The sequence below is a fragment of the Balaenoptera physalus genome, assembly GCF_965194825.1.
Source record: "Balaenoptera physalus genome assembly, chromosome: X".
NCBI lineage: Eukaryota > Metazoa > Chordata > Mammalia > Artiodactyla > Balaenopteridae > Balaenoptera > Balaenoptera physalus.
Genome location: NC_138903.1, coordinates 7,832,139 through 7,856,523, shown reverse-complemented (window position 1 = coordinate 7,856,523; position 24,385 = coordinate 7,832,139). Strand labels below are relative to the sequence as shown.

At 47.5% G+C, this 24,385-nt stretch overlaps 1 protein-coding gene across 4 annotated transcripts in view; it reads right to left on the bottom strand.

Annotated features, from left to right (window-relative positions):
* Positions 1 to 24,385, bottom strand: part of LOC309652876 (protein WWC3-like) — a 113,152-nt gene that overhangs the window by 80,589 nt on the left and 8,178 nt on the right. The window lies entirely within an intron of this gene.

The following is a 24,385-nucleotide window of genomic DNA, read 5'->3' as shown; positions in this document are numbered from 1 at the left end:
GTATACAGTTACTAAAACTCATTGAACTACACTAAAATGGTGAATTTTGTGGGATGTAAATTACACCTTACTAAAAGCTGTGTTAAAAAAAATGCACACACGCATTGAGATTCCTAATAAGTACTTCATTTACAGTAGGAAGAAACAATGTCAGGACTCCAAGTCATATGAAACACTGGGGAGAAGAAAACAAAATCCAAGGACGTAAGGTGACTGTCATCTCACTCAAGTTAAACTGTTAAACACACATCTGGCGATTCTGCTCCACAAATTCTAAGTCATGGCTGATCAATGTCCCGGACGTCTTCCAAATAGCTGGACACATATTGAAACATTCTCTAAACCATCATTCCCAACCCTCTGCATTCATCTGTCACATTACTCTACGTCACGCTCTCATGCTACAGCCACAGCCCATTATTGGGCGGTGAAATTGATTGAGTAGGTCCCAATCAGTGTTTTGGTTTAAAAAGAAAATACTGGAGCACATCACACCTCACAAGGGTAGGACGTACATCCTATGTCATGACACTTTTCTTTCCATTGCACATGTGATGCAGAATGGTCTCCTACTTTCCGGAGCAGCACTTGGCAAGGCAACGCTCCAGGGTATACCTGTAGGTGGCTGCATCCAGTCACACAAGGCCCACCGTGCTTAATGCACAGGGCTGCCGCCTACCACCTGTAGGCTTTGCAGACACCGCTGAAAGTGTGCAGTCGCAGCCACCAGCCCCCAGGGCAAAGCCCGCATTGTGCTCAGAGGGACGGGAGAAACTTCTTTAATCATCACGACAATTTTAAAAAGGTGGGTCCCTCATAACCACCCCCACTTTACCTAAGGAGGAAACTGAGTTCAGGGACGGGCACCTAAGAAGTGGCAAGACCAGAGGGGAAAAGCCTGCTCGGGTCACCAGCGGCTCTCTGCACTCCCATCGAGCTCGGAGGAGGGATTCCAGGCAAAAATGAAAGGGTTCCTGCCACCATCCCTGAGGAAAAGAGTGGAAATAAAGATGCTGTATTACTGCTATAAGAATACTCATATACGTACCATATTCCGCTTTTAAATAATTTTTATCCTCCTTACTCTCCTGACAAATTGCTAATGATGATAACTCAGAGGAGACTACAGTTTGGGAAGTTACTGACCATCTTCTTATTTTTAATATGGCCAAAACAATAGAAGAGGGACTTAAAATACTCCTTTAAGAATAAAATACAGTGTTATAAAAATTTGGTTCTTAACTTACTACTGAATACCACAGACAGGAAGGGATATTTAAAAATTAAAAGGGGAGGTTTTAAGGAAGGATTTGGGGGAAAAAAAAAAAGAAATAGTAACAATTGACGGAAGAAGAAAGTTCAACTGAAATAGGAGAGGAAAACCCCACTGGCCAAGGAGAGCAAAGAGGCCCAACAATAACATTCTTTAGAAATGGCATCACAGGGGGAGGCGACCCGGAACAGTCTGGCCATCCTTTCAGCCAAGCGGCACACAGGCATACAGCGGCAGAGACGGCACAGAACTCTGGGCTCTGTGATCTCAATTTCAGCTTTGCAAATACTGCCGAGGTCGAGCTCTCCCCTGCGTACTGCTCCCAGCTGCAGAAGTCCTGTGCCAGGCTTCTAAGAGTAAGAGCTAAAGGATTTCATCACCGCCCTTTTTTGTATTAATTACCTCCCCCCACCAAAAAAACCCAGACATACACACAACTTTTTAGCAGTCACTTAATCTGTTTTCTTTTGGGCATGAGAATTCCATTCTTTACAGATGCCTCTTTGCATATATCGCCATCTGAATCCATGAACAAAAGCAGAGGGGAAAATACCTGAACATCTAAGACATTCAGACACCCATCAAGCTCTGATGAAGAAACATGTGCCAGGAAAGGATGCAGGGAATGGCAAGTGCTCGCGGTTCCTTTAGGTCTTGGATCTCTCTGGGAATCTGAGATAAGCCATCGATCTCCTCCCTAGAAAAACATGTTTACACATATACCCAAAATGCTGCCCTCATATATACACGAAACGCTGCCTGTCCGGGAAGTCCAGTTTCGGGAACCCTGTTCCCAAAGCTCCCTGCCCAGGGCAAGAGGCACCAGGGAGAGAGCACACACAGCCCCTGGAGGAAGGACCGGTTTCACTGGCGGTGGGTTCAAGGCCCAAGAGAGAGGAGCACCAAGGCCGCTTCTGACCTGCCCAGGGAGGACAGGGGACCTGCCCAGGCCTCACGCAGTAGGGGTGAGAACAGGTGAGGCGAAAGGAAGCCTCTCCACCCCCCCCCCCGCCCCCTGAAGGCACGGGCCGGCCTGACAAAGGGCAAGGCTGCAGTTTGCAGGCGGCAGGGAGGCCTGCGGAATGGAGGCGGGCACGCGGGCATCAGATATGTTTCGGAGGAAGGTCCCTCGGGCTACAGAGAAAGTGGACAGCAGGACGGGGTAGCAGAGGCTGGGCAGGAAAGGTCGAGGCCCGAGGAGCGCTGGGCCTCAGTGACGGGGGCAGGTCCTTGAGTCGCAGTGAATACACTCACCAGGCCCGTGCTGATGGCGAGGGGACACCTGAGCTGAACGCTCTGGGAAGGGTAACAGGAGTAACCACTTCTGCCGTTTCCGGGACCCTGCTGGGTTGCCTTCTATGTGACATCAGGAAGGCGGTGAGCTTAAGGTCTTGGGGGGCACCTCTGCACTAACGTGGGCCCGCCCGACAGGAAACTCATTCTCACTGTAAAGGCTCTACAACGCAGGGCTCCCCTGAGACTGTCCAAGGAGGCAGGACAGGTCATCGCTGCCTCTGCGGCAGCCTCCCTACCGGGCCAGCTCGGGCGGGGACCACAGGCACGAGCGAGGCAGGCTGGGTGTTACTGGCTCGAGTGAGGATGTCCCGTAACGTAGGAAGCTGCCCTCCAAACTGCGGGCACTGGAGCAGGGACTCTGTCATTTTGCTCAATATCAAGTCATAAGAATTGTTTAAAAACTCCTCAGAGCGGAACTGTGGGTAACAATACTTGGGCAGCCTCCTGAAGTGGCTTAAGAGTGAGCTCCAAACTCTCCTTCAGAACTGAAAAGAAGCCAGGTTCCCACCTGGAGGAGCTGAGTAAATACACTGCGTGACAACAGTGACTCGAAATTTCCCACCGCGTGGCCACAAGCCGGAGCGGTCAGCATCCGCACGCCAGCGCCAGGGCTCCTTCCTCGCATGCCCCCGCCACTCTGGCTAAACATTCTGGACCCTAAAGCCTCTAGAAGGCCATTAACATCCATACCGAGCCTCTCAAGTGCCCTCACTGAAACGTACGTGCAGGCCCCCAGGCCGGCCGCGGGCTGGGTTCCAGCTCATTCCCTCAGAACCCACGCTCCAGCCCTCTCCCGAGGTTCCTCCCACCACCAGGAAGCCCGTGGGACCGTCCCCTCAGCCCTGCTGACAGGGACACCGACAGCTGCTGCACGCGCCCCCCTGGAGCCCTGGCCGGGGGAGCAGGGGTCGTCGGGCTGGGCTGGACCGCTGGCTGCTGTGTCCAAAATGGAAAGCAACACCTAGAACAAGTAACCTGCGATTTTTCTGAAATACATCTGTTCTGTCAAACGTGTCGGTGCACATCCCCAAGACCAAGCCACCAGCACTCGGCACCTGAGCCCACCTGGGCAGAGCTCAGAACTGTCACCAAAGAGCGCCGTTAAGGTAAACGGGACTGGCCCCTCGATCGCTGGAACACTGCTCCCCTCATGTGCCTGGGGTCTGCTTCATGATGGCAGAGGGGACACAAGTGAAGGAAGGAGTTCTCCCCAGGACCAGAAACCAAGGAAGACTAAAGGGCTCTGCCTGTCCGGCTTTGGGACATCATGGCCCAGCAATCCAATCGCAGAGAATGACCTGCAATGACGCAGGCCTTCTGTCTTTGTTATCCTTCCCCAAACCAGCCCAGTGCTCTCAACCCTGAAGTGACCTTGACTCATCTCACTCCAAGTGTCCACAGCCCCCTTTCCCTGCAGAGACTACCTCACCGCAAGCCCAGGCAATCCTGCTCCCAAGACTCTGCTCTGAATCTTCATCGAAGGGCAAGTGTCTTCAGACGCCCCAACTAGTCTGTGCACATCATGAAGTCAAGGATCCTAGAGGTCTTGCCTCCCCAGTACCTGGCACAGACCCTGACCCTACAGCAGGAGTGCACTGTGCTCAGATGGATGGAAGGAGGGATGGAGTGATAGGGAGAGCCGGAAGGATGGAGGGAAGAATGACAGAGAGAAGGATGGATGGAGGAAGGGATGCATGGACTGAAGGATGGACAAAGGGATCGATGAAGGGATGGATAGACGGATAAACAGTTGGATCAGTAGATGGGTCAATGGAAGGAAGGAAGGAAGGAAGGAAGGAAGGAAGGAAGGAAGGAAGGGAGGGAGGGAGGGAGGGAGAAGGGAGGGAGGAGGGAGGGGGGAGAGAAGATATACAGAGGGATGGATGGATGAAGGATGAACAGAAGAATGGAGGGATGGACAGGTGGACAGAGGGATGGATGAAGGATGGACAGAAGGATGGAGGGCGAAAGGGAGGGATAAAGAGGTGAAGAATTCATCTATATAGGCCAGTGGGGAAGAAACTTCTAGAAAAGTAGGAAGCAAACAGATTGAGTTATGGGAAAACTCCATCCTCCTGTCGGGTCTCTCCTGCAAGTCAGAATTCCCAAATCAGGCCCCTTAGGATTTACAGGCAAACACATTCCAGGCAGGCTTAGGGGGCCAGAGGGCAGCCCAGTTCCTTCATATCTCAATTAGGCTTTACTTCCTTAGATTGCTTTCCTAACTAACTGGGATGCTGGAAGGTAACAAAAGAAGGAGCTGAACTCAACAGTAACCAAACACCAACCAAGGAGAAGGCACCTCAAGACTTGCTATTGATCTGATTCTCATCAGGGCCACTTTGAGAAAGGGTGGGTGATTTGGGGGTGCCACAGAGAGGGGCTTTCCTGCACTGTCCACTGAGGAAGCCACTAGTCACATGTGGCTATTTAAAGTTAAATTAACTAAAATTAAAAGTTCATTCTTCAGTTGCACTAGCCACATTTCAAATACTCAAGAAATGTTATGTGGCTCGTGGCTGCCATACTGGACAGGGCAGACGTGGACCATGTCCATCATCACGGAATGTTCTATCGGACAGCACTGCTCCAGAGAGTCACAGGGAAGTGGGAGGATGCTGATCTCCCAGGGGAAGGAGGCTGGGTGAAATGGGGTAGAGAGAGGCAGCGGACAACAGCTCACTGAAGCACTTTCTCCGAGCAGCATATATTTTAAGGTTCAAAATCTTAAAATACATTGACACTTTGGTTCACTAATCCCACTAGTACAGTGGTTCTCAACCAAGGGCCACTGTGCCTCCCGGGGACACCTGGCAGTATCTGGAGACATTTCTGGTTGTCACGAGGGTGGAGGGGAGGTGCTGCTGGGTCTGGTAAGCGGAGGCCAGGGACGCTGCTAAACATCCTACAGTGCCCAGGACAGCCCACCACGAAGAAGCACCCACGCCCAAATGTCAAGAGCAACACCTATGAAAAATGACCTAAAATAGGTGAAGAGCTTAATGTATAAAGAGGGGCATCACAGTACTAGGTACAATAACAGGAAAAAGGAAGCAAGCCAAATGGCCAACAATAAGGATGGGACCCAATAAATTACTGCCCACCAACAATCATGCAATAGTTAGTCCCTGAGGACCTACCACATGCCCGGCTCTGCTCAGGCACTGGGGACGAGGGAGCAAACAGCAAAACAGAACTCCCCTCCTTGTGAGGTCTACCTGGGATAATGTTTAAAGTGTGTTTAATAAGACACGGGAATAACTTGGAAGTGCTTTGGTTACTGGTCAGGGAGAAAGGGTGGCTATAAAATTACTTGATATATCACCACATTTTGGTTTCTTTACTTACAAAAAGAAAAAAGACTAGATACAGAAGACACTCAAACACAACAGTAACTGTAGGTAGAGAGCTGGAGGGGGCTGTGGTATGTCTATACAAATAAAATAAGCCATTTTGTATGGGAGAGCGTTTACCCAGAACCCAAAGTGGCCTCCTCTCCTCTCCTCTCCCCATGATCCCATCGGACACGTGCGGCCATCACTGAATTCTTCCCGGGTTCCTGCTTCTCTCTGTCTAGAAGAAGGGCAAACCAGACAGCGAGAGCTGGAAGCACATGACTCCAAGGCCGTCCCAGGGCCAACTCGGCCTGCAGCTGTGTTCTATCTGGTTCGCAGTGTTGGCCCTCGGATATTCTACCGAAACCCCAGTGGATTTCCAACATTTAACCTCAGCAGATTTCATTTCAAATACCTGAATTTCTAACTCCCTTAGAAATCGGAAGAGCTGGCACATGGGGATAAGAGTCCCCAAAGACAAAAATGGCTAAAGCTGATGAGGGCCATCCCCTTAGGAAGGGCCACTCACTAGCATGCCACAGTCCCCACCACCCCCTGTGACCTCTGACATCTGGCAGTTTGGTTGGGGGCTCAGCCCCGGTGGGTGTTTGAGGCTGTAGGCACCACGCCAAGGTGAGGTGCAGAGGTGGGCAAACCCTTCCTGGAGCGTGGCCCAGCCAACAGACGGGACGCACAGGGAGCTCCTGCCACGCAGAGCTAGGCACGAGGCTTGGTATAAATGGTGCCCGTGGTCGCAGGCAGGTAATCTTGGCTAAGGATAAGAGAGCTTGGGGACCCCACCACAGGAGAAGCTCTATGAAATTTGTAAAGGGCTATTCATTTGTTTCAATGCTCACTACAGGAAAGCTATCTGAGATGCCAAGTGCCAGGAGCTAACCTCCAGGAATTCAGCTCAGCCAGGGAGCAAATAAGTAACAAACTGCCACTACCTGACAAGCTCCCTCAATGGTAGGGGCACGCAGAGGGCGATGGAAGCTCAGAGGAGGGAGCGATGCAACATAAACGTAAGTGATTTTTAGGTTCAGCAGAACATCAAACCCTGAGGCCCCGTCACTGCTCCAAAGCAATAATACAACGGCATTTATAGCTAGCTATTCAACCTTTCGTTCCCCTTTACAAACCTCAATGTTTCTGGTTTCTAACGTCAAGGCTTATCTGCCCGAGTTTTATCATGGGATTGAAATCATCAACAAATATCATTCATTACCGTGAACAAGATGGGGTCCGTACGACAGCGGATTTCCACACTGGCCACAAGGAGAATCACCAGGGACGTCTGGATTCACCCCGGAAGTTGGACCTCATTGACTTGTGGGGGAGCACGAGCAGCAGTAGTTTTTTTTGTTTTTTTTTTTTTATTATTATTATTTTTAACTTTTGGATTTATTTATTTATTTTTGGCTGTGTTGGGTCCCCGCCTCTGTGTGAGGGCCCCCTCCAGCTGCGGCAAGCGGGGGCCACCCCTCATCGCCGTGCTCGGGCCTCTCACCATCGCGGCCTCCCCCGTTGCAGAGCACAGGCTCCAGACGCGCAGGCCCAGCAATTGTGGCCCACGGGCCCAGTCGCTCCGCGGCACGCGGGATCCTCCCAGACCAGGGCCCGAACCCGTGTGCCCTGCATTGGCAGGCAGACTCCCAACCACTGCGCCACCAGGGAAGCCCGCAGCAGTAGTTTTTAAATGCTCTTTAGATCATTATAACGTGAAGTCTGGCTTGAGCCAACTTGTATAAGTGAAGCTCTCACAGGTAAATAGTCATCCGGCTCCTGGGGGGCGGGGGCATCTCCACAGAGAGGGAAGATGGGAGGTGAGCGGAGTCAGGAACTATATACGGGAAGCACACGATCAGTTACTTTAAGCAGCATCTGCTTTTCAAACTGAGAATTCCACCTAGAATATTGAAAATATCTTTAGAACTCTATTTATTCAGCCCAGGGGTGGGTGATGGCATTGCCACTTGGCAAGTGCAAGAAAAGCTCTGGGAAACACGAGGGATGAGGGCAGGCCCCAGACAGTGTACAGTCTGGCAAAGAGGAGAGAACGGAAAACTGCCAGCCAAATACATGCACTAAAAACATTTCACGACGATATGCTTCTGCACGTGGCAAAGAGTAAAATGCCACGCTCATCCCAGGGTCAGTTTCTCCTTTTTCGGAGGGAGACGGTGGTTCTAAAACAGTCATCAATTTTTAAAACTGGTACACAGAGCACGTGCTAAGCATGAGACACACAGCTGACCAGGAGATTATTCGAAACAGACTTTCCTTTGCCTTCTTTCTAAGGGTGAATGTGATGCAGCACTGAAGTAAAATGATCCTATAGAAACTGCCCAGCAAAATATACCACGTGCCCTAACTTGGAATTTAATAAAACACGCGCACTTCTATGGAACTGAATCCCTTTGAGGTGACCTTTTTCTTCTGCTTTTCTGCCCATCAAAACCTGCTCTTAGGAGTCCCTACGCTGTTCCCAAAGTGTGTATGGAAGTAAGTCACTTTCGACCAGCTGGAGACATGGGCGGGGGAGGCCAGGGGGCGGAATGGAGAAGGTGCAGGAAGGAAGAACGGGGCGGGGCCTCGGCCCCCAGGAACCCAGGGGCGAGAAGGGACCCGCCAGAGTGATACAGGATGCTGTGGGAAACAATGCCAGGTCAGCGGAAGAAGAGAGTCCTATGACGCAGAGAACCCTAGGGAGCACACCCTCTCCTGCCCCCAGGCCCAGCCTCCTATCAGATGAGAACTTCGACTAGAAAGCTCCACCAACCACCCCACGACCATCCCACCTTCGCAGTTTTGAGCCAAGCCCTCAGCCTCCTTTGGAATTAAGGGTCAGGAGGTAGGGGGAAAACAGACCGACGATATCTTTCTTCAGAGTGGAAAACTGCAACATTCCACGTTACCGTGATTAAAGCGGAAACACCGCGTGCAAGCACCAATCGTGCTCTCTCCATCAGAAGAAACCAAAAAGAAACAGTAAGCGCACAGCTCAGCATCTTACACACGAACGCTGAGGTGCCCTTACCATGGGCACAGGAGAAACAGGCGGATGACATGTCACCTCCTGAGAGGCCTGACGACATGGCAAGTCTTGGTGGTACTCCAGGCAGGCCAGGCCATCCTGTAATGTGAGTGAGCGTGATGCTCTGCACAGAACATTCTGGAGAAAGGGGAGCAGGGAGCTGATGCCGGCTGATCCTTTATGGAGCTGCTGGATTCTCTGTTTTGATGACGCCTAACCATTCAGTCAGGTCGTCAGTCACCTTAGCTAAACTACTGCTTCACCAGGTAGTTGTCTGTTTGCGGGGGAAAGGGGGCTTATCAGAACCCCATGGTTAGGGGGCAAGGGGCTGCATTTGTTTGTTTGTTTGTTTTCAGAAAGCTTCCCAGGTGTTTTGCAGGAAGCCCCAAGAATCACTGGTCCAGATCAGTGGTTCCTGAGCTTGGTTGCTATTGAACTCACCAGGAGAACGTCTCAAAAATGGACACCAGTTGCAAATCACATACCTGACAAGGGTCCAGTATTCGTTATATATAAATAACTCCTAAAATTCAACAACAAAAAGGCAAACAACCCAATGAAAAAATGGGCAAAGGAACTGAACAGATATCTCTCCAAGATATACAGACAGCCAAAAAGCACATGGAAAGAGGCTTAACATCATCAGCCATTAGGGAAATGCACACCAAAACCACAACGAGATACCACTTCACACCCACGAGGATGGTCGTTTTTTCAAAAAAGCAAACAGACAAAAAACAACAACAACAGAAAATAACAAGTGTTGGTAAGGATGTGGAGAAACTAACCCTCATGCACTGCTAGTGGGAATGTAAAATGGTACAGCTGCTGTGGAAAAAAACAGTTTGATGGTTCCTCAAAAAGTGAAACATGAAATTACCATATAACCCAACAATTCCACTCCTAGGTATATACCCAAGAATACTGAAAGCAGATACTCCAACAGACACTTGTACACGCGTGTCATAGCAGCCCTACTCACAAGAGCCAAAAGGTGGAAACAACGCAAATGCCCATCAACAAAGGAAGGGATAAACACAATGTGCTCTATCCGTACAATGAAATGGGATTCAGCCCTGAAAAGGAATGAAGTCCTGATACGTGCTACCACATGGCTGAGCCTTAAAACATTATGCTAGACACAAAAGACCGTACATTCTATGATTCTATTTATAAGAAATGTCCAGAATCAGCAAACCAGAGAGACAGAAAGCAGATCAGTGGTTGCCTGGGGCTGGAAAGAGGGAGGAATGGGGAGTGACTGCTTAATGGGTATAAGGTTTTCTTTTCGGTGATGGAAATATCTTGGAACTAGACAGAGGTAGTAGTTGCACAACACTGAATGTACTAAACGCCACTGAATTAACCATTTTAAATGGTTAGTGGTTAATTTCACGTTATGTGAATTTTACCTCAATCTTTAAAAATGGGAAGAAAATGGATATCAGGGGGCTTCCTGGGCCCTGCTGATCAGAATCTCCTAGGGTGGGGAGACATATATATATATACCACCTTAAATTAATATAAAACCGAGAGCATTTCTGTGGCTAAGACCTCAGGGTTTTACCTGATGTTATACTCATCATGGGTAAAGAGTATGACATGCTGCCCTCCCTCTCTCTGAAGAAAACTATGCATTTTAGAAATTTTTTTTTAAATTTATTTTTGGCTGCGTTGGGTCTTCGTTGCTGCGTGCGGGCTTTCTCTAGTTGCAGCGAGCGGGCGCTACTCTCCATTGCGGTGCACGGGCTTCTCATTGCGGTGGCTTCTCTTGTTGTGGAGCACGGATTCTAGGCGCGCGGGCTTCAGTAGTTGTGGCGCACGGACTTAGTTGCTCTGTGGCATGTGGGATCTTCCCGGACCGGGGCTCAAATCTGTGTCCCCTGCATTGGCAGGCAGATTCTTAACCACTGCACCACCAGGGAAGTTCCAAAACTATGCCTTTTAAAACAGCATAAATAGCGCTTCCCTGGTGGCGCAGTGGTTGAGATTCTGCCTGCCAACGCAGGGGACACGGGTTCGAGCCCTGGTCCGGGAAGATCCCACATGCCGCAGAGCAACTGGGCCCGTAAGCCACAATTACTGAGCCTGCGCGTCTGGAGCCTGTGCTCCGCAACAAGAGAGGCCGTGACAGTGAGAGGCCCGCGCACCGCGATGAAGAGTGGCTCCCGCTCGCCGCAACTAGAGAAAGCCCTCGCACAGAAACGAAGACCCAACACGGCTAAAAATAAAATTAATTAATTAATTAATTAAAAAATATATATATATATTAAAAAAACAGCATAAATAGATGTGTAACATTCAGAAAACGAAAATAATGACAAAATCATGGCAACGAGGCACTCAAGAGCAACGGAACCAGGACGGTGTGCGGATTCAAAATCACGCCCCCAAAATGATGGACGGACCCAGAGTGTAGTCCGCAGAGATGAACACAAAACAAACTGGAGAGGTGACCTCAACATCACCGGACTGTGGTGTGCTCATTATGGACACCCAAATAAGGGCAAATGTTAATGGACCCTAATGAGAGCTGACAAGGACCAGAGGGAAAGGTGAAACTGAAGCTGCCCCCCAGGCCAGCTCAACAAAAGAAAGAACGATCTAACTCTGAGCTGGCTGGCACTCCGTGGTCAGAGATGTCATCAGGCAGAAGGGACCCGGCCGCCTGACTGCTGACGGCCCACGTTCAGGCTGCAATGCTTGCGGGAGCGTGAGGTGCAAGACCCCCCTCGGAACAGGCATGCTGCCTGTGGCTTCAAGCCTCTGATGTTCCAACGCTGTTCACAGTTCCTGGAGGTGTTTCAGAAATCTGGCTTCAGGGACCTCCCTGGTGGTCCAGTGGCTAAGACTCCATGCTCCCAATGCAGGGGGCCCGGATTCGATCCCTGGTCAGGGAACTAGATCCCACATGCCGCAACTAAGGAGCCCGCAGGCCACAACTAAAAGATCCCGCAGCTAAGATCCAATGCAGCCAAAATAAATAAATAAATATTTTTAAAAAAGAAAGAAATCTGGCTTCAGTAATCCTGACTGGAGATGGTGACGTTTTGTGTCGTTGCACAATTCCACCGGAGTGGAGGTAGTTACCATGGAGGGACCACCATACGTAGTATTCATTTGCTCCCTTATAAACAAACTGTGCTACAATTAACACTCTCCAGCACCTTCCTTTCCCTGCTTCTGGAAAGTTCTGACTTTGATCCATCTTTCCAGTAAGTCTAAGACCTGACTATCAAAAGAACAATGGCCTAAAGGTCACACTTCTGTTTCACCTTTACTTTCAAGGGAGGAAAAAAGAACTTAATACGGGAACAATTAACTTTACGTAGGGCTACCTTTTTGGTGAGAAAAAAAACCCAGCTTTGCAAACAGTACCAGCCAACTGTTTCACAAAACCAATTCCAGTAACTCGTATGCCTGCGGTACCGTTATGTCATTGGTTTGCTTCTCGGAAAATTTCCCAATTTTTGTTTATTTTAGTAATTTGGAATAGGTCAAGGCACCTTCTTTAACTCCAGGTGGAGAGGTAAAGCAACCAAACACCAGTGAAACATAAAAAAGATCACGGGAAAGAGAGGAAAGACGCAAAGGCATGCTTCTGTTTTCTGGTCCACAATCAGTGAGGAGCTCCTGTGGAATCCAAGTTGACTTTGAACTACCCACAAGTCTGGAGAGTAGGCCACAAACTAACCTCGCAGCTCAGGACAGTGGAAAAACCAGGAAGAACTTAGCTCCTCCTCCTACCCCACAACCTGGTTGGGATTAATCCACATGGTTTTACTGAAAATGATAGAAGTAGCACTCCTCCCCGAAATGACGTGCTAGGGTGTTATTTTCACTGGTGCAAAAAAAGGGATGACACCCACTCCAACCAATGAAAGAGTGGCTACTAAGCACCCCAAACAGACGGAAAGAACGTCTCTGTTTCTCTACTTTACATAACAAAATAAAAGTTAGCTCGGCTGAAGGAAATGCAGACTTTGGATTCCAAATATTTACTGAGTTGGCACTGGATTTACAACTGAGATGCTGACAATGACTCAGGAAAAACAAGGATTTTATCAGTTACATGTTCATATAAAACTTTATAGTGATCCATAGTTTTAAAGGAGCCAGGTGATAAATGGCATAAGAAAAAGAATTCTATTAATAATTTTCAAGGTAAAATAAGTACATGAGTTCTTATTTCGAAATGGAAAGTATGTCTAAAGCCCCAAGATAGAGCTTAGAGTTGCTCGAACAGGAATTATTGGTTCTGGCCACCGAGGTGGCACTTAAAATGCAAATGGTACTCTGTCCTTCTCCCTTAAGTACGTGGGAATGCAAGAAGCTATTCTTGGTAATCCTTGACATTTTCGTCAAATGCCATCTGCATGGTGACATCTTGGAGGTTTATGATATTGGAGGGGAGACGGTTTGGCTTCCGGTGTCTTGCTGAGGTGAATGAGATGGCAATCGCGGGTTGACCTGGGCCGGACCAATCACAGAATGATTTATGTGAGATGCCTTCTGAAGCAGTCAGTCTATCCACGGCCAGCAAAGCACTGCCAGGTCGGCTACGTGCCTTTCCTGAGGAAAAGTCACAATGTGAAAGAGCTCTGCAGAGCTGGCCACTGTGGGCTCCAGCCTCATCATTTTAGATCCCAAACCACCCAACCATTAGGAAGTAACTACTCACTTTTTTCTTTCGTCATAATAATAATTAAAAATTCATTTCTAAAACTCTAAAACAAGAATTTACAACATTGTATGGGCATTCCAAAAGTATATGTAAATCTTCTCTAAAGACATACTATTTAAACACACCGCTCAGCTGCTAAAATAACAAAAACGAAGCACATCTGCTGCACAGTGGTTCCCGTTCCATGGCACTCCTCGCAGCCCCGTCAGCAAAGCTGAGGACAGTCCAGGGAAAAGGCCCGGCTCCCTTGTGCCGATGCTGGCAGAACCCTGAACTCCCCCAGCCCGCAAGGATCCAGAGGCAGGGTGAAGCAGACAGGCCACTACTACACTACATGTCAGTACCAAGCCCTCCCCACAAGCTGTGACAACCAAAAGTCTCCAGATGTCGCCCCTAGCTGAGAACCACTGCTGGAGTGGAATCCGAGAACCTGGGGTGGGAATCTCTCTTACAGCTTCGGGCACCGGCTGCTAGGAAAATCTTTAAGTTAACTGTTGAAGTGACTTAACGTCTTTCACCACCTTCCTAACCCCGTTTCAGCAACTTTCCCATATCCCACCACTGGCATGCGAGCCCCGCAAGAGCGAGGACTTTCCAGGGGCATCAGTATAGACATGCGTTCTGAGAGCTCCCTTTCAAGACCAAACAGCACAATGATTTGGGTCAACTTAACTTCAACCCAAAAGTAAGTTCACCTGTGCCTTTAAATGTACATCCAAAAGCTGTTAATACACATATGAAAACTGTCTTGTAGGTATCGCACAAGGTAGCCAAGAAGATATAGCTGAAGATCTTGACCCTGAATCAACTTCTCTTATTCTTAACATCTGCCCAGTATTAAGTGTCTATTAATTATGGAACAAGGTCTAATCACGTGACGTGAATTTGTAAAACCTCTAACATCACCGGGTACTACAAATACCAAATTCTGGAACATGATGACATCCATACCTGGAAATCAATAATTCTGTACATGTTTGGGGTGTTTTCAGGTTTGCATCCTAGCTAATACAAACTACGATGAAAGCTGAAGATGCAAACGCTTTGGTGGTGTTAACACAGTACACAAACAAGCATGACATCGATCACAAGTCAGCAAACTAAGTCCCAAGGGCCAAATCCAGCCTGCCTCCAGTCTCTGTAAATAAGTTTTTACTGAACGCAGGCGGGCACATCCACATTTAGGTATCGCCTATGGCTGCTTCTGAGCTACAACAGCAGAGTCGAGCAGTTGCAACAGAGACCCTATGGCCCGCCAAACCTAAAATATTTACTACCTAGCCCTTTACCCAAAAAGCTCGATGGCTCTGCTCTAATCTGTTCATAACATTTCATTTCCAGCAACTTCATGTACCCAGCCACAAAACCAAGGGAATGCAAAGAACAGCTCTAAGCAGAGAGGAAAAACAGTCACCATGCACTCTGAGTGCTTCTTTACACTGGTGAGTCTCCAGTGCTACACAAGTAGGAGGAAACTAAGGAAGCAATTCAGAAGCAGAAGTGACATAAAGGAGGGAGGAAAATCTGACAGGCAGAAGAGAAAAGACCTTGAAGAATCACTAAGCTGAATGACTATTTATTCTGTACGACCACAAGAACAATGAAAATATGAGTGTCTACTACACACTAGACATTGACCTTAGTGTCCCCATTTTCTGAAAAGAGGAAACCAAGGCTCAGGGAGTCCAAATGCTGCCTTAGGGCACAGGTGAAACAGAAGAGCCTCGAGTCAGACTCAAGACCATCCATGCCTAAAATCAAGGCTAACCACATCCGGGTGGTCCCTGTGGTTACTGGTACATTCCAAGAACATACCAATGCCCATGTTCATGCATACAAACCTTAACTATCAAGAAAATGTTACATTTTTTTAAAATTAATTAATTAATTAATTTAATTATTTTTGGCTGCATTGGGTCTTCGTTGCTGTGCACAGGCTTTCTCTAGTTGCGGCAAGCAAGGGCTACTCTTCGTTGCGGGGCGCGGGCTTCTCATTGCGGTGGCTTCTCTTGTTGTGGAGCACGGGCTCTAGGCACGCGGGCTCAGGAGTTATGGCGCGCAGGCTTAGTTGCTCCGCGGCATATGGGATCTTCCTGGACCAGGGCTCGAACCTGTGTCCCTGCATTGGCAGGAAGATTCTTTTTTTTTTTTTGGCTGGCAGATTCTTAACCACTGCGCCACCAGAGAAGTCCCGAAAATGTTACATTTTAGTATATCCAAAAAGAAATTAAAAGCATATAATACAATTTTAAGAGGTTCTTTCAAAAACGTGTGAAAGATAAAAATGCTGATATTGAAAGGCCCAGGTATCAGCTGGTCCTTTATCCACAAACTTCATTTTACCCCAAAGGCTGCCACATAATCAGATATCACATCAACTTTTCTAAACAAACAGCAGTGCTACTAAGTCGTTCTATAAGATAAATTCCTCTGAGAGAGGCAGTTTCCTTCATGAAACTAACTATATTTTTAACCTAGTAATGATTACCAGGTTGTAACATGGTAGTACTCTCCCCTTACAGTTGGCCAAACTCCTGGGCAATGTTAACGTGTGGCTTCTTGGTAAGTGTCCCTGGCGATTGTATGAACGTTTTAAGAAGCCCAGAAGCCTTTTGCACGGTTAGAGGCTGCTAAGTCTAATTTACATAGCCTGGTCTGTCCAGTTACCAAGACAAGGCAACCACCTGAATTTAAAAACAGAGTCACTTTAAAAGACTTTTAAAAACAACTATATTGTGGTATAATCTACAAACCATAAAATCTTCCCATTTTATGTGTAATTTCAATGATTTTTAGTAAATTTACTTAGTTGTGTAACACATAATCCAGTTTTAGAACATTTCCATCAGCCCAATCACACCCTTGGTACCCATTAGCGGTCACTCCCCTTTCCTACCCCCAGCCCCAGGCAACCACTAATCCACTTTCTACCTCTATGGATTTGGCTTTTCTGGACATCGTGTTATCAGTCGAATCATACAACGTGTTGTCTTTTGCTTCTTTCACTTAGCACAGTGTCTTTGAGGTTCATCCATCACCTCCCTTTTCATGTGAAACCTACCCAGTACTTGGGGCTCATATCTAGTGACTGCACACCACAGTTTAATGCTGGGTTGGGTATGAGGCTGGGAAGAGTTAGAGAAAGCATGTGGAAGGTTCTCCACAAATCACTGTACAATGGCTGCTGTATGATGTACCTGGGCTAGTGATAGCAAACACATGAGCATGCAGCCCTTATGGCAACGACACGCATAGTGTGCATGGCAGGCACCTCTGGGGCTGTCTGCCCTTCTCAAACGAAGCCTCTGTTATTCCAGGAAGCAGAGATGGGCTTCGAGAGGTCTGCAATCCTCCTGAAAGCATATGCAAGCTTCTGTGTGCTTGCGCGTGTTTCCAAACCCAGAACCTCTACCTTGTGTCCGATTTCCTGGGGCCCATGATCCCAGTGCTTTAGAGTTCCTGCACTCGACCCAGCCTCAGAGCACGTCTACCAAGTCTGTCAAATGCATGAAGGACATATGAATACTCACAAAAGAGAGATGAAGGAAAAACAAATATTAGAATTCAACCATATAAACATCAACAATTTCACAGTTCCAAAGACCACACTGTAATAGTAAAAAAGACATTAGTAGAAAAACTGGTGAAATCCAAATAACGTCTGGAGTTTGCTTAATAGTAACGTATCAAGGTAGGCTTCTTAGTTCTGACAAATGTACTATGCTAATATAAGATAGTAACAGTGAGGAAAACTATCCTATCTTTGCAACTTTTCTGTAATTCTAAAACATTCCAAAATAGAAGTGTATTCCAGCAAATCAACGACCACTGGATTGCATTTATCCCATGCCTAGATCTCTTAAGGCAAATATGGAAAGAAAAAAAAAACACTACAGACAAAATAATTGCACATTAGCAGCATAATAATTACAGTACTTATATAATCATACAGATCAGGGATAATCTAAATGGTCGAAAACAGAGGGATATTTAATAAACGACAGCACAGCTGCTCAGTGGCAGCTTATGCCTCCAAGAAGAACGCCAGTGGTGAGAACACAGGGCAACAGGGGATAGAGACACAGAAGCGAGGATGCCTTTGCCGGCTGCAAGTAACAGAAACCCCAATTCAACTGGCTTTAAAAGATAAGGAGACTTTGCTATTTTACATTTCACATACGAAAAGCTGCTGCAGGCAGGCAGCTCCAGAACCTTATATTGTCTACCCACCCACCTTAACAAAGATACAGCCTTTCCACTCCACCACCCTCGGTTTCTCAGCAGCTCCCTGCTGGTTTTTATGGCAGCAACTTGGCTGCCTGGCTGCAGGTTTAGGTGGAGACAGGACGTTAATTGGCAGGAGTTACTTCTATGTAGGTCTATGGGAACAAGGAGCCTTCTGCTCAACCATGCCTGTCTCAGACCTCCCCTCCCAGCTCGCTGGACGGCTCTGGGTCATGTGCTCCTGCCTCTGCCAACTGCAGGCCTAGCTGCTCTATGACTGGCTTAGAGCCACCTGAGGCACTACTGACATTTGGGACTGGATTATTCTTTGTTGTGGTAGGGGCCATCCTGTGCTTTGCAGAATATCTGGCGGCGTTCCTGGATTCTACCCACTAGATGCAAGTAGCACCCCATACCCACCTCCAGTTGTTACAATCAAAAATGTCTCCAGACATTGCCAAATGACTCCTGAGGGGGGGCAATCTCCCCTAGTTGAGAACCACTGGCTTAGAGCCATCAAGACTTCACCAGGGGGCTTCCCTGCTGGCGCAGTGGTTGAGAGTCCGCTTGCCAATGCAGGGGACGTGGGTTCGAGCCCTGGTCTGGGAAGATCCCACATGCCGCGGAGCAACTGGGCCCGTGAGCCACAACTACTGAGCCTGCGCGTCTGGAGCCTGTGCTCCGCAACAAGAGAGGCCGTGATAGTGAGAGGCCCGCGCACCGCGATGAAGAGTGGCCCCCGCTTGCCACAACTAGAGAAAGCCCTGGCACAGAAACGAAGAACACAACACAGCCATAAATTAATTAATTAAAAAATAAAAAAATAAAAATAAAAATAAGTAAATAAATAAATAATAAAAATAAAGGAATTCCTTTAAAAAAAAAAAAAAGACTTCACCAGCAGCTGCTGAGAGGGTCACATTCCCTGAGTCAAGACAAGGGTGGCCACTCCAACAAAATAGGGGCTCTGACAGCTGGCAAGAAGGCTCTGCTCTTGAGAACTCTAGAATATATGAGAAAGTGAAATACAGAAATACAAGGTTATCATTATGAATAAATAAAACCTGTTTCTACAGGCATAATTACATGAAACAAACATTTATTGAGAACCTGCTATGTGCTAGGTACTGTACAGAAAAAGCAGAATAAAATGTAAATAAGTGAGTTAAAGGAAAGGAGGTAGTTAATATTAAAAAAAAAACTGAATAACTAGATCTCTGCTTGATTCCTTCATTTTCCAATTTCCTTTTTAACATTTTAAAATAATTACAGATTCACAGAAAGTTGCAAAGAAATGTACAGGGAGGTTCCATGCACCCTTCATCCAGTTTCCCCCAAGGTCCTATCCTGCGTAAGTACAGTACAACCCCAAACCAGGTAACCAACACTGGAACAATCCACACAGCTTATTCAGAGTTCACGTGCTTCCGTGTGTGTGTGTGTGTGTGTGTGTGTGTGTGTAGTTCCATGCCATTTTATCACGTGTGTAGCTTCTAGATACAGAAACAGTCCACCACTACAAGCCTCCCTCATGCCACTCTTTTACAGCCATACCCACCCCTGTCCCCCATCCGCCATCCTTGGCAACCACTGATCCGTCCTCTATCTCTATAGTTGTCTTATTTCAGGAATGCTACATAAACGGAGTCCTACCAATTTCATTCTGTGCATTGTGTTGGCTGGAATGGGGTTTGAGCACCTCTCGGTTTCCTCTGAAGGGGAGCAGGTTAATGAAGGGTTTTCCCTGTGACACCAGTCCCAGGGGGTCTTTCTGTGTCTCCAGGTCTGTAGGGAGAGGTGGAGAGCAGCTCTGAGCAGATACATATGTGCACATGCACAAATCCTGTAACTGGCCTTTAAAAACCATGCAAGTTCATAAAGCACAGGTGGGGGGAGGGGAGCCTCGTTTACCTAGGAGCACAAAAGAATGAGAGTCCCATGCCCGAATTCTTCCAGGAACTAAAACGTTTTGTACCTTTGAACCTTAGCTTCTTAACTGTGTATTTTTTTCCAGTATTATTCAGATATAACTGACATATAACACTGTGTAAATTTAAGGTGCACAAACATGCTAATTTTGATACACTTATATATTGCAATAATCTGATTACCAGAGTAGAGTTAGCTAACACCTCTGTGACATCATATAATTACTGTTTCTTTTTTGTGGTGAGAACATTTAAGATCTACTCTCAGCAATTTTCAAGTATACAATACAGTGCTATTAGCTATAATCATAATGCTGTACATTAGATCCCCAGAATTAACTGTGTATTTTTAATGAAAATCATTCTAAAAGTGCTTATTTTCCTGTCTTCTTATTATAAAGTACAGTTGACCCTCGAACAACAGAGGGGTTAGGGGTGCCCACCCACCAGAAAGTCGAAAATCTGCATATAACTTATAGTCAGCCCTCTGTACCCACAGTTCTGTGCTGTAGTATTTACTACTGAAAAAAATCCGGTGGACCCATGCAGTTCAAACCCAAGTTGTTCAAGGGTCGACTGTAGTCTTTTTTTTTTTCAAGATTTATTCATTATTTATTTATTTTATTTATTTTTGGCTGTGTCGGGTCTTTGTTGTGGCACGCGGGATCTTTGTTGAGGTGTGAGGGATCTATCATTGCAGTGCGCGGGCTTCTCTCTAGTTGTGGTGCGTGGGTTTTCTCTCTCTAGCTGTGGCGAGCAGGCTCCAGGGCACACGGGCTCTAGTTGAGGCGCAAGGGCTCAGTAGTTGCGGCGCGCAGGCTTAGTTGCCCCACGGCATGTGGGATCGTAGTTCCCCGACCAGGGATCGAACCCATGTTCCCTGCATTATAAGGCGGATTCTTTACCACTGGACCCCCAGGGAAATCCCTCAACTGTAGTCTTAATTGGCATGTTGTTTAAATAATCTAATCTAACTTTCCCTGCTTGTCTTATGACAGTTAGATGCAGCAGCCTTTCAGGGGGAGGAGAGAAGTCTCTATTGAGGGTTCCTTGACTAAAGGGTCCCCCGCTGGGTTTTATCTTTCTGAGCCCCTTCTCTCTAGTTGGTTAAACTTCCCGCTGGGGTCTTCTTATCCTGTGTCCCCCACCCCAGCCCCTATCTACCCCACCCCCAGTGACTAATAGTTTCCTTGAATAGACCCTGTATTCTCCTAAGATCAGAGGTCAGCACACGTTTTCTGTAAAGAGCCAGACAGTAAATGTCTCCAGTTTTGCGGGCCACATGGCCTCTGTCCAGAGACTCAACTTTGTCCTTATAGCGCAAAAGCAGCCAAAGACAATAACTAATTGCACGACTGTGGCCGTGCTCCAATAAAACTTTATCTATGGACACTGAGACTTGAAATCCCCATAACTTTCATGAAATACTACTCTCCTTTTGATTCTTTTTCAACCATTTAAAAATGAAAATCCCATTCTTATCTTGCAGGCTGTATAAAAACAGGTGGCCAGCGGGATTCAGCTTGTAGGCTGCTGTTTGCCAACCCCTGTCCTAAGATCTCCCAGGGGCAGTCATCACATCTGGGAAACAGTTTACACTCAACAAGCATCAGTTCGTCAACTGACAACAAGTATTGTTTTCTCGTACATGTAAGAAAATCCAGCCACAAGGAAATCTGGGGACTTGCGTGGTGGCATGCCGCAGGTGCAGGTGCAGGAGCGGACCTGGACCCTCTGTATCTTCTGACTTCAGGGCTGACCATCTCCCCCCACCAGCCACCCCTGCTCCCCCGGCAGCAGGCTGGTAACCGCTGCGCTGTTGGCCTATTATTTCATGTAGGCTCTTTTTGTTTCCCCAGCTGCATTTTCATCCCCTTCAGGAAAAGGCCTAGGCGATATTAATTACATGTGACCCTCCATCGCACCTGGCACAGACTAAGCATCTAGATTAATAAAAATCCTACCATATATTCGTTTTTGGCTACCTGTTCCTAATTTTAAAAAGAAATGTGAACTAATTTATACTTCTCAAAGTAACAAACGAAAAGCTAAATTAAGTTGACCTCTTTTCTCTGATCCTCAATTGATTTTTCTCGAAGGGTGACAGCTGCTCCCGTGGGCAAAGTTCGCACGGCTGCCCTCAGTTAGGATCCCACGATGGTGTGTCCTCTGCATTAAACCAAGAAGCAAAAGCACAAAACCAGATCCCTACAACATATATGAACCTCAATACCACTAGGCTAGGTGAATGAAGCCTGACACAAAAGGCCATCTGTATACAGTCACAGAGATATGGAATACGGAATACAGAATTCCACGTATATGAAATGCCTGGAACAGGCAAATCCATAGAGACAGAAAGTAGGTTGGTGGTTTGGCAATTGCCAGGGCTGGGGGCGGAGAAGGGAGCGGGGAGTGACTGCTGAATGACCACAGGGTTTCCTTCTGGGGTGATGGAAACGTTTTGGAACTGGACAGAGCGGTGGTTGCACAACACTGGTAATGTACCAAATGCCACTGAGTTGTTTACTTTAAAATGAGTTATTTTGTTATGTGACTTTTACCCCAATAAAAACAAGGTTTTTTAGAGAATGGTGGTAGATCTGTACATTCTGACGGTGGAAAGAGTGCCTAGACATATTGTTAACTGAAAATGGCAAGTCACAGAAAAAAAAATTGATAGCAAGATCCCATTCATGTAAACTTCCAAAACAAATATCCGGGCTTCTGCACATGTACTTAGGCAGAGGTGTAGAGAAGGGCCGAGCAGGCCACACAGCAAGCTATTATAATGCTGGTTACCCGGGGAAGGGGCAGGCAGGGATTTTCTTGTGTTCTGCATACTTCCACATTGTGTCATTCTAGTAAAGCAAGAACGAATGCTTCAATGGGTTCCCGTATAATAGATAAACACCCCAGGTCCCTGTGGGTCTGAACATTTTAAAGGGCATCCACCGTCAGGACCACGCACATCTGTGCATCAGAGCACGGCGCCAACAGAGACTGGAAAGTGGGGTCTGCAGGAGAGAAGCACAGCTGCTTGCAAAGAAACACTCAATCAGGCAGCTCTTTGGTCACCAGGATGCTGAACAATTAATTTTTATTAAGTTTCTCGCTCCTTTGGCTGCATCAATCAGTTGATTAATCACATGAAGTGCATTAAGCTTCATAAATGAGTACAACAGGCCTCAGGAGGGCCTACTGTCAGGACAGCATCACCCCCTCTTTACAATCTTTAATTTTCTCTTAGAGAAAGGCCAGTGTGTGCGAGGGGCATTTCCGGACAGAAGGAGAAAGGAGAAAGGAGAAAGGAGGGGAGGGTGCGAACACCGGTGGGTGCAGCCAGACCATCTCTGAACTGCTCTCTGAATGCCAGGCCCCCTCCTGGAGATTGGAGCCCAGCGAGCTGGCTGGCTGTGACCCTGGCCTTGTCCCTGACCTGCCAGGCAAGGTCTGCCAGCGTGCTAGCAATGAGCCACAGGACGAGGGCACCTTCTCCTCCTTCAAAATTAGACAGATGACCGTCTTTGTCCAATTTGCAGAGAAAAATTAATAAATGCACCAAGTCTCACGATGTTAACATTGCCATCTCCACTTCTGCTAAACATCAGCACCTCCTATATCTCACTTTTCCACTAGCCCTGGCACAAAACTGTGACTCTTGGCTACACACTGTAATCTCCAGGGGAGCTTAAAACTCGGGGCTACCTGGCCCATGTGGGGAGGCGCCAGCATTCCTGAACTCCCCGGCCAGTTCCACTGTGCACAACCCCAGTGCGGAAGCCCGCTCCTAGCTCTCAAGGAGCCAAAACAAGCATCAGACAAACGAGGACACACAACAGCTGATCACAGCCAGCCTGAGACCTCGTATTTTTCACTGAGTACACGAGGTCGTGTTTATATCTTGACACTGTAAACCTATGAATGGTCATTTTTCTCTGAGTAAAACGGTTGGGAGTTGACATCGTGGAATTAAAGACATAGCTACTTCCTAGATTCTGCAAGGACACCTGGACAGGGCGGGCGCTTCAGGGCGGCTTCCAAAACGCGGTGCAGCCCCACCAGGGAACAGTATTTGGCAACGAAAGGGAATGGAGCACTGATCCACACTGCGACTCGGACAAATCTCGAAAACATGATGCTGAGTGAGATAAGCCAGACGCAGAAGGCCACAGGTTGCACGACTCCATGTACATGAAATGTCTAGAACAGACAAATCTATAGAGACAGAGAACAGATTCGTAGTTGCCAGGAGCTGAGGGAGATGGGAGTTACTGCTAAAGGGTACAGGGTTTCTTTTTGAGGCAATGAAAATGTTCTGGAATTAGATAGTGGTGATGGTTGCACAACCTTGTGAATGTACGAAAAACCACTAAATAGGGCACTTTAAAATGGCACATTTTATGGTATGTGAAGCATATCTCAATTTTTAAAAACCGGGGTAATTTTCAGGACAAACCCAGTTGACCCGTACACTAGAGGGCTGCCCCACACTGGAGACAGGCGCCTTTGCACAGGACGGAGCTCACCTCCTGCGGTGGCTCTCTGGTGTCCTGCCCGAGCTCCAGGCGGCCTGGAAATGTCACACTCACCGGGGCAGTGCCCCAT